Raw genomic sequence first — 9,410 nt, 5'->3', positions numbered from 1 at the left:
GCTTTTCCTGCGCGGTAGGCGGCGGGCCAGTTCCGCCTAGTCGGTTTGACAAAGACGCGAGAAGACAAGGGAGTAGGCTGCTGCAAACATAGGGTTGTGTGATTTGACAGCGAGTTACTGCTGGACAAGTGGGGCCTCGTGATTTGACTTGCCATTATCATGTTAACTACGGCGCTACGACCGGCGTGAGTCTCCCGATTCCTGACTACCTCCATACAGGTGCCTCTCCCAATGCTCCACCATGTAGTAGAGGCTGGCTCTTGCATGAGAGCCCACTTCTCCACTTTTTCCTTCCCTCTCTTTCCTCCACATATGCAAAAATGCCATGTAAAGCGCACTATTGTACTTACTTTTACTTGCTCCTACAGGTGCTTAAGCTTGCCACATAGGCATAAAGTCTGATGTGGCAAGTTAATCAAGAAGAGTGAGACTAGTTTGGTGACCCAAGGAAGAAACGGTGCTAAGCGCGTGTACCTAGATGAAAAGACAATTTTGAGTCTATAGCTAATTAAATGAAGCAAACTTAGCAACACAATTTTATTGGAAGAGGTCACTCCTTGGCAAATACAATAAATACTAGTACTCCCTGTGTCCCATAATATAAGAACGTTTTTGGCACTACACTAGTGTCAAAAACATTCTTATATTATGGGACGGAGGGAGTACGAAGAAAGAGATAGAGAGGAGTAAAAAAATACACTTATAGCCAACCTTATAGCCAACCTTGTTGTAGTATGAGTGACTAAGTGATGACTATGTATGACATGCCAACATCAGATAGCCTAACGCACCGTGTTAAATCTCCAAGGGCACGACCGTGCGAGCGACGCGACGGTCGTGGTAGGCGCGACCATGATACGGGCTGCTGGCAGCCCTTGGATCTGAGATCAAACGGTCGCATGCTAAGTTGTTGAAAATTTGCAGAATAACCCTCCAGGATAGGATATTCACCCATAGGTCTAGAATCACGCCATGCAACTGTTTGATCTCAGATCCAAAGGCTCTCGGAATCCCGTATCATGGGATAATGGAAAGCCACTACCCTGCCATTCGCACGCTGGCAATTCGCTCCTACTCGTCCCCGCACATCCTTCAATACTACGGCGGTTCGCTCCTAGTCGTCCCGTCCATTCACATTACGGCAGTTCCACTAATCCTAACCCTCCTCCCAAATCCATGGCGTCTCAAATCTCCACGATCGGCAGTGAGTACAAGGTTAGAACCATCACCGGTGATGAGTTCGACGTCATCTACACCCGTTCTTCCGCGACGGTGAAAGGATGCCTTTCTCGCTTCAGACGCATGTTCGAAAACTCAGATGATGAGTGGGTCGCTAGGCTAGATGTTGAGTACACCACAGTCTTGGGACCAGAGAAGGATCTAAAGGACGAAGAGAGGAAGAAGCCCACCGTGATCCAGGTTTGCGTACATAACGTTTGCTTGGTCTACCACATATGCCATGCCGACGTTGAGTGCCAGGATTTTAAGAACTTCCTCAAGGAAAAAACAGTGAAATTCGTTACTGTAGACTTTAAGAACGACAGGGATGTCCTGCGTCAGATAGGTCTTGTTGTAGGCAACCCGTTCGACCTCCAGAAGAATCGGCTGGTGTCCTCTCGTCAGCCTTCAATGCTGACCCTGGCAGGAGCCATGGTTCATCCTTCGTACGGTAAACTGGAGAAACCTGCATACATGTTTCATCGTCATGCATGGCAGCGGAATGTGCTAGATATAGACCACATCCACTACGCTGCAATGGATGGCTACCTTTGCTTCAATATCTACAAGGGTTGGATGAAGAGCAACAGCCAAGTGTGCGGTTCAAGCAAAGAAGTATCGGCCAAGAGGAAGAGGGACACGGACGAAGTCGAGGACGTGGACAAGGACTCCGAGTAAGGTGGCAGTGTCGTTGCTCATGGTGGTTCTAATGCAGTGTCTACCGGAATAGTTGCAAAGTTTAATTTCAGGTGTGCTTAATTTAATTTGAGGGGTGTGTTTTGCTGAGCCCCCAGCAGAACTATGTTATGTTTCTTCTCGTTACTTTAACTCTTCAGTACGTACATACTAGTATTTCTTACATTTCATCTTTTAGTTGGTATAGTACTACCACTCGTTTCTTCACATTATATATGTACAATATATATGGCCAACATCATATAGCCAGCAGTTTAGTTGTCAAAGAATTTCAGGGTGCTTAGTTTTGTCAAAGAATTCCAGGATGCTTAGAGGGTGCTTGGATCCAAGGGACTTATTTTAGTGTGACTAAAAATAGTCTCTTTAAGAGGCTAAAGTTCCAAGCACCCCTGACTAAAGAGGGGCTAAAACTAGTCTTGAGACTAAAAAATTTTAGTCAGGGGTACTCCTACTAAAATGTGGATTAGTCCTCGGTCTACTCATTTAACTCCTCTCCTTTAACACAGGCGAGTTCTGGATTGGAGGGTTTGGAGGATAATAAATGCTCATTAACTTGATTTTAGCCTTTTTAGTATTTGGATCCAAGCATGGGTGAGGCTAGCATGTTTTAGTTCCACTACTTTTAGTCATGGGACTAAAACGTATCCAAGCACCCTCTTAGTTTTATTTGAGGGGTGGGTTGTGCTGGACACCATTATTGTGACTAGCCTTTTTAATAGTACTATATGCATAATTTGGCGACGAGCGCTCTCTATATGTACCACCTTTTTTTAATTTCAAGTTTTGCTCCATGGCGCAATCCATCGATACTACTGCTGTACAAAAGTATACATTTTTTAAAAGGCTAGAGGGCGGGGCAGTCTAGCTTGGTCAGTTTCACGAGAGGTGAGGGCCTTTGTGATTTGATGGCTCATTACTGCTAGAAGGCGGGGCCTTGTGATTTGGCTGCTCGTATAAATGCGCCGATGACCTGATCGAGGAGGAGCAAAGAACCGTGCGGTATACTCAAGTTTTCCACTGGAGTAGTACTGCGATGGAGGAGCACGAAATACGGCAGCCCGGTGCCATATGGCAATAAAAAATGATCTAATTTGCTAGTCATCTCATTGTTAGGATTGTTCTATTCATTCCCTAAAATCATTGTTCTATTCATGCCTCGCAGAGAACATGACACGTGCGGCGAAACACCCGAAGCAAAAGATGAAACACAGGAGCAAAAGAAGAAGGAAGATTATCACCCCAAATGATCTAATTCACCGCGGAGTCGTAACTTCTTCTTCATCTCCTCCACGACCTCCATCTCCTTGCGCGTCTCCTCCGCCATCTCCTTCATTCTGTCTATGACGCGAGATTTCTCGACGCAGGCCTTCATCATCTGTTCCACGGCCGCATTACGTACCTTGATAGCAACCGGGTCCTCGATGCGGAGCTTCTCCAACTCCTCCTTCTATTCCATGACGAGGGCCTGCAGCATCTTCATCGAGGAACTACTATTCTCATGCAGCTTCTTCCAGCCGGCGTTCTTCTCCTTCAACAGGTCGATCTCGTGGCAGAGCTTCGCCTTGTCCTCCTGAAGTCGCAGGATTTCGCCGGTCGCCTTCTTCTCCGAGGCAATGCTCTTCTTCAGCAGCATCACCAAGCCAGCGGTCAACTTCCCCTGCTGATTGAGCTTAGTGGGCATGTCGTCGAGGCTCTCCTTCAGCAACTCCATCAAGCCTTGGATGAACTCCTTCTGCTTATTGAGGTGCTTATTGAGCTGATCGGGCATGCCGTCGAGGGATAACGACTCCAGCTTCGCCGGCTCGGCATGTTCGCCTCCGCGGCTAGGGCGCTCCTGGGAGCCATCGCCTGCCCGTGAGAGATCTTTCGAGGTCTCTGCGTGGTGGCGAGCCCTCTCTTTTTCCCGCAGCCTTGGTTGCTGCTCCCTTGTTACGAGTAGTTCTCGACCTAGAGCTCTGCTCACCGACCATGGCAACGACGGACGAAGAAGAAGCACTTATGAGGAGGAAAGGTAGAGTAATTTTCGGTTAGGTTGTTCCCCTTTTTATAACCTAAGTACTAGCACTAGTACTAATACCTGCATAGTGGGAACACGTTCAGGTTTGGTACGTACTAGTAGGTGTGAGCAGGCTTTCGAATGTGATGGGAACAAGGTAAAGATTAATTGATGGTTTTGGTTTCGAGGCCCGAAACGACTCCCGATGAGTTTAGCGGAACATAAATTTCAAGTACTACACTGCTCAAATGCGTAAATATTATGTTACTGCCAAAAATTGGCACAAAATACGAAGGAGACCAATGGAAGTACTACTAGCAACCCACGATTTAATTACGCGCATGCGCGCAGTGGAGTAATAATGTCTTTCTTCCGCCCTCACGTCCACTCAATTTGCATGCGCTGTATTAATTGATCATCAATGAAGTGAACGACTTTACACGCGTCAAATTATCACATGGGGTGGATCTTGGTACAAAATTGCGTCCGCCCGTGTACCCGCGTGTGCGTGTGAGGGAATGAGTGCGTGTGTGGCGTGCGTGCACATCTTCGCTTCGTGCATGTACCGCCAGTATGGCTCAGGGAGGATGAGTACATTCTTCTGGAACTAGTAGCACGTCACTGTGATCAATCCACGCAAGGAGGTCACGACAACGCCTCCACATGTGCCACGTGGCTTCATGAACTATAAGAGAGACACTGTGTAGCGTGCCATTGGTATTCTAATTTACGTGTTTTGCACATACTCGAAGTACTAGTAAGGTACACGTGCATTGCACACATCAGATTTTGCAACCAAATTATGAATAAATACCACACTATAGCATGTAAGCTCTGAGTCATATATGCCTGATGTAGCCCTTCGTTTAATTCTTATAGTTCATCTCATTCAAAATCAATTAGTTTTTATAAAAAAGCTAAGAACGCAGGAATAGGAAAAACATGGATTATAGTGGAATGTCGTCTTGAATCCTAAAGGATTGTAATTGTGCATAGAAAAAACGCAGAATTCTTTCAAAGAGGTTTGAGTGGATGGGATGTTTCCTATGAAATCTAGTGCAAATGAATCATATGGAAAAAGTCCTATGGTTTACAATCCTACGAATCAAACAACCAAGATAGGAAAAATTCCTAATGATTAGAATAATCCAAAATTCCTTTGATAATCCTTTAAATCAAAGAAGCCCTTAATCTAGTTTATGATTCATGGAATTGTGCATTGTAAAGCATAAAGTAAAAAAAATAATGGAAATTCAACTAGAAAAAAAGTTTGGGTAGTTATGATACGGAAGATTCTAGAACAAAAGAGAACCACTGTTGTTTTGAGGTTTGTGCATTATGCTTAAGTTCAACCATGGAGTCTGCTAGATTGTACATGTGGCAAAATCCGGTGGGGGGCTAGAAGATGGTGCGAGGGGCCGAGTGGAGGGAGACTATGAAGGAATGCACAAGTGCGAGATCGATATTTAGAGAGAGAGGGCGAACATGCGCGCTGTTGCGCACAATGGCGGAGCCATGAAAAATAAATGAGCTAGGGGGCCAAGCATTGCTAATCCTTTACGAGGAGGGTCAATTCATGAACTTAAACCATTTTTAGCAGCAATTGTCTAATGATGACATTCATATTAGCCTCGATATATAGTGATGTTAGGGGGGGAGGGGGCAGGGCCCTTACTGCCCCCTGTCTTTGCCATTGTGCACGCGTCTGAGAGATGAAGCGGAAGGCATGGATGATGAGAGGGGGACGTTGGATATATAATTAATGTGGGTGTATTAGCTATATATGTTAATCCTATATAGAGAGGTATAGATTGATCGATGTGGACGTGGGAAAGAGGGTGAGACCTCACTGGATATATCGATTGATCGGTTTGTGTGGAAAACTATGAAAGACCTAGCTATATACACACATACATAGAGGAACATCGATCACTGCGCATGCACGCGTGAGATATAAAGAATGCCCGATATGATGGAGAGGGGGATGTGTGTGGGTGTGTGCCTTCATGGGAGACCGACCTGAAGAAAAAGATTGCATGCGTGCGATGGATAATGCTGACTGGTAGTGTGTGTGTGCATGCATGCACGAGAGAAAGTTAGTGGTACAATTATAAAGAGAAGACTACTGTGTGGGTGTAAAAGAATAGGTGAGGTCATAATCAATGTAAAGTTGAATTCAAATATTTGAATAAGAGATCATGATGTTTGAAACCCATGCATGCATGAATATAACGGAGATCTGCGCGGTGTGGTTTGGAAACGAGCATGTTGTAATGTATACACATTGAACAAGGTCAGACTGATTTGAATTTGAGATACCGATGGCAGACATCATTTGGCCACGTCGCATCCGTGCATGGACACACTATTATATTTGGAGATGATGGGCGGCTTTCACATCACATATCTATATCTATACCCCTATATATATTATATATTATATTTTTATATTGTGTGCTAGTAACTTTAACTTTGAAATATGGTCGTTGGATGAGGCGAATCCGATGGTCCAAAGATGGCAAATTTGAGCACTACTGGCCGTTGGATATCATCTAGATTTCGCCACATGTATAATCTAGAAGACTCCACGGTTGAACTTATGAAGGCAATATGCCCTAGAGGCAATAATAAAGTTATTATTTATTTCCTTATATCATGATAAATGTTTATTATTCATGCTAGAATTGTATTAACCGGAAACATAATACATGTGTGAATACATAGACAAACAGAGTGTCACTAGTATGCCTCTACTTGACTAGCTCATTGATCAAAGATGGTTATGTTTCCTAACCATAGACATGAGTTTTCATTTGATTAACGGGATCACATCATTAGGAGAATGATGTGATTGACTTGACCCATTCCGTTAGCATAGCACTTGATCGTTTAGTTTGTTGCTATTGCTTTCTTCATGACTTATACATGTTCCTATGACTATGAGATTATGCAACTCCCGTTTACTGGAGGAACAGTTTGTGTGCCACCAAACGTCACAACGTAACTGGGTGATTATAAAGGTGCTCTACAGGTGTCTCCGAAGGTACTTGTTGGGTTGGCGTATTTCGAGGTTAGGATTTGTCACTCCGATTGTCGGAGAGGTATCTCTGGGCCCTCTCGGTAATACACATCACTCAAGCCTTGCAAGCATTGCAACTAATAAGTTAGTTGCGGGATGATGTATTACGGAACGAGTAAAGAGACTTGCCGGTAACGATATTGAACTAGGTATTGAGATACCGACGATCGAATCTCGGGCAAGTAACATACCGATGACAAAGGGAACAACGTATGTTGTTATGCGGTCTGACTGATAAAGATCTTCGTAGAATATGTAGGAGCCAATATGGGCATCTAGGTCCCGCTATTGGTTATTGACCAGAGAGGTGTCTCGGTCATGTCTACATAGTTCTCGAACCCGTAGGGTCCGCACGCTTAAACGTTCGTTGACGATATAGTACTATATGAGTTATGTATGTTGATGACCGTATGTTGATTCGGAGTCCGAGATGAGATCATGGACATGACAAGGAACTCCGGAATGGTCCGGAGATAAAGTTTGATATATGGGATAGTAGTGTTTGATCTCCAGAAGGGTTCCGGAATTCACCGGAAGGGGTTCCGTATGTTTCCCGAAATGTTTGGGAACGAGAACGCTTTATCTGGGCCAAAGGGGAAAGCCCACGAGGCTTTTGGAAAGTGCAAAAGGAAGTTTTGCGGAGACCAGAGGCTAGACGCCAGGAACCCTGGCGTCTAGGGGGTAGACACCGGGAACCCTGGCGTCTAGCCCTGGAGTCCGAGAAGGACTTTTGCCTTTTGGGTGAAACCGACTTTGAGGAGGCTTTTACTCCAAGTTTCGACCCCAGGGCTCAACATATAAATAGAGGGGTACGGCTAGCACCAAAGACACATCAAGAAACACCAAGTCGTGTGCTGGCAACCCCGTCCCCTCTAGTTTATCCTCCGTCATAGTTTTTCTAGTGCTTAGGCGAAGCCCTTGGGAGATTGTTCTTCACCAACACCGTCACCACGCCATCGTGCTGCCGGAACTCATCTACTACTTTGCCCCTCTTGCTAGATCGAGAAGGCGAGGACGTCACCGAGCCAAACGTGTGCAGAACTCGAAGGTGTCGTGCTTTCGGTACTTGGATCGGTCGGATGTGAAGACGTACGACTACATCAACCGCGTTGATAAAACGCTTCTGCGAACGGTCTACGAGGGTATGTAGACAACACTCTCCCCTCTCGTTGCTATGCATCACCATGATCTTGCGTGTGCGTAGGAATTTTTTTGAAATTACTACGTTACCCAACAGTGGCATCCAAGCCTAGGTTTTATGCGTTGATGTTATGCACGAGTAGAACACAAGTGAGTTGTGGGCGATATAAGTCATACTGCTTACCAGCATGTCATACTTTGGTTCGGCGGTATTGTTGGATGAAGCGGCCTGGACCGACATTACGCATACGCTTACGCGAGACTGGTTCTACCGACGTGCTTTGCACACAGGTGGCTAGCGGCTGTCAGTTTCTCCAACTTTAGTTGAACCAAGTGTGGCTACGCCCGGTCCTTGCGAAGGTTAAAACAGCACCAACTTGACAAACTATCGTTGTGGTTTTGATGCGTAGGTAAGAACGGTTCTTGCTAAGCCCGTAGCAGCCACGTAAAACTTGCAACAACAAAGTAGAGGATGTCTAACTTGTTTTTGCAGGGCATGTTGTGATGTGATATGGTCAAGACATGATGCTAAATTTTATTGTATGAGATGATCATGTTTTGTAACCGAGTTATCGGCAACTGGCAGGAGCCATATGGTTTTCGCTTTATTGTATGCAATGCAATCGCACTGTCATGCTTTACTTTATCACTAAGCGGTAGCGATAGTCGTGGAAGCATAAGATTGGCGAGACGACAACGATGCTACGATGGAGATCAAGGTGTCGCGCCGGTGACGATGGTGATCATGACGGTACTTCGGAGATGGAGATCACAAGTACAAGATGATGATGGCCATATCATATCACTTATATTGATTGCATGTGATGTTTATCTTTTATGCATCTTATCTTGCTTTGATTGACGATAGCATTATAAGATGATCCCTCACTAAATTATCAAAGTATAAGTGTTCTCCCTGAGTATGCACCGTTGCGAAAGTTCTTCGTGCTGAGACACCACGTGATGATCGGGTGTGATAGGCTCTACATTCAAATACAACGGGTGCAAAACAGTTGCACACGCAGAATACTCAGGTTAAACTTGACGAGCCTAGCATATAACAGATATGGCCTCGGAACATGGAGACCAAAAGGTCGAGCATGAATCATATAGTAGATATGATCAACATAGTGATGTTCACCATTGAAACTACTCCATCTCACGTGATGATCGTACATGGTTTAGTTGATTTGGATCACGTGATCACTTAGAGGATTAGAGGGATGTCTATCTAAGTGGGAGTTCTTAAGTAATATGATTAATTGAACTTTAATTTATCAT

Source organism: Triticum urartu, chromosome 7A (genome assembly GCF_056163025.1).
Source record: "Triticum urartu cultivar PI428250 chromosome 7A, HENAU_Tu73, whole genome shotgun sequence".
In the NCBI taxonomy this organism is placed as follows: Eukaryota; Viridiplantae; Streptophyta; class Magnoliopsida; order Poales; family Poaceae; genus Triticum; species Triticum urartu.
The sequence above is the reverse complement of the archived record's forward strand: the minus strand, read 5'-3'. Positions refer to the sequence as shown.